This window comes from Olea europaea, unplaced genomic scaffold, assembly GCF_002742605.1.
Source record: "Olea europaea var. sylvestris unplaced genomic scaffold, O_europaea_v1 scaffold3178, whole genome shotgun sequence".
In the NCBI taxonomy this organism is placed as follows: Eukaryota; Viridiplantae; Streptophyta; class Magnoliopsida; order Lamiales; family Oleaceae; genus Olea; species Olea europaea.
In genome coordinates, this window is record NW_019250596.1 from 11,362 (window position 1) to 13,380 (window position 2,019).

General features: G+C 33.0%; 1 long non-coding RNA gene across 1 annotated transcript; it reads right to left on the reverse strand.

The window, feature by feature from the left end:
* Positions 1 to 688: 688 nt before the first annotated feature.
* LOC111385501 lies at positions 689 to 1,457 on the reverse strand. Its single transcript, XR_002701073.1, has 3 exons — positions 1,360 to 1,457; positions 1,168 to 1,248; positions 689 to 978 (listed from the first exon to the last, which is right to left on the reverse strand). It is a non-coding gene; the product is annotated as an uncharacterized LOC111385501 (long non-coding RNA).
* Positions 1,458 to 2,019: the final 562 nt, after the last annotated feature.

Genomic DNA, 2,019 nt, shown 5'->3' on the forward strand with positions numbered 1-2,019 from the left:
AAAAAAAAAAACTAAAAGCGTTGCGTATCGAAGGCAAAAGCGTTATTCCAAGGTAATCATGTACTCCATTTCTTTTCTTGATAGGTACATGCACTCCATTTCAACCGGGCTGATATTGAAAGAAAAAGGGCAATCAGTAGTTCGAAACATGGAGCCCGCATCGCTAAAGGGAACCACTTGAACACTTTAAAAAAAGGAAAATTAAAATTAAAAGACTTGTTTTGTCATCTTTTCCAAAAATCGAGAAAAAAACATTTCTACCATAAAATTAATAAAAATAATTTTATTCGCAATCACTTACTACCACATTAATGCATCAAATAACTAACCGTCAGATGTATGTCATGTAAGATGATTATGATAGTGAGTGACTGTAAATATATTACTCAATAAAGAAAATCAGCAACTAAAAAAATTAATGTCTCAGACTTGCCAATGAACTCAATAGGAACATACCCTTAAAACATGTTTGAAGCAAGATTATAAAAATATTCGTAATTTGAAAACCTATTTAAATTAAATATTTGTAAAAATAAAATTAACTTTATATATCATGAAACATGTAAAAAAAATAAAAAAAAATAAAACTATCAGTTTTGTTTAAAAATATTTTCGAGAACTTTAGTGCTAAAGAAATAATAGCAAACAAACAAGACCCAGGTCCCAAACTGCTTATCTTTTTCTCCTGAATTTCAATTTCAAATTTCCCCAACATTCATTTTCAGATCTACACAATCAATCTCCCTTCACTCCTACACACACTGAAACGCACACACTCTTCAAAGAGATACATGTGCCTACGGACATGGATTCCAATCTCAGAGTAAAATACCCCAGCACCACACATACTCAGAAATTGACTCCAATTTTTACCCGATGTGAAAAACCCAAGTAACTAACCATCTATTTTAATACTTCACCTCTGTAAACCATTTGTAAAACCTTGCTCCATTGTCAGTAGGCTCACCATCACCATATCTGCAACCAACCAACCGTCACCATAGTTAATAAATTAGATACACCCAAAAGATTCATTAATTATCAGAATTGGCACGCACACATGTGCAAGCTCAAGACTAAATAATTAAATTGAATCAAACAATTCATCACCGTATAAGACTAGGACATACTACACCAACAAAAAAGAATAAGCAAAACTTAAGGGACCTATGTAGCGAGGAAGAAGAATGTCAAAGTCTCCGTCTTCAACTTCTCCTCATATTCTTCATCATCAGCAGCATAATCATCCTATCACATTAGAAAACACCCAGATCACATCTGTGTAGTCTATACTAGTAAAATAAGCAAAACTATAAGCAGTTTATTTGAAAAGAGGAAAATTAGATATAAAAAACTCACCAAATCAATAACTTTAAACTTGGCCTTCTCATATCTAGCATTACCTTCACATTGATGTGAATTATTCAAACATAGTTAAGAATCTAATATCAAAATTATAAGGTCTCTTGAATCATCCAGCCAAAACACAAACTAGCTAATTAAAAGCACCATGTAATTCATCATATTTCCAATATTGACAAGACCATTTTTGTCAATTCTTAAGTTCGACTTAGCATTTTCCATGAATCCAAGTGAAGCCCTTTTCTTAGGTGAGTGTTAAGATATACACATCAACAAAGCAAAGCCTTCCAGATAACTTGCACCAGATGCTTAATCCCAGAACTTGCAGATTGAACGAATCAGATTTATTCTCTAGCTTCTCACATGGATTCTTCCGGCCTGTCTACAGTTGTCCATAGCTGTGTTAATTAGTTTAGTTATTTAGTTTAGTTACTCAATTTCTCTATAAATACCAGACCTTGTATAGCTTGTAGATCATTGGATTGTAGTTTCTCTCCAATCCCTCCTTATGGAGGTTTCTTCTCCTCCTACAATGGAGTGTCTTTTATATAGAACTTAGTCCAGTTCCATTTGCATTCCTTTCCTCCTTTTATGGAGTTCAATTCAATATTGTTTCTTGCTTCAATGATGAAGCCTTTCATATTGTTTTCATTCAAG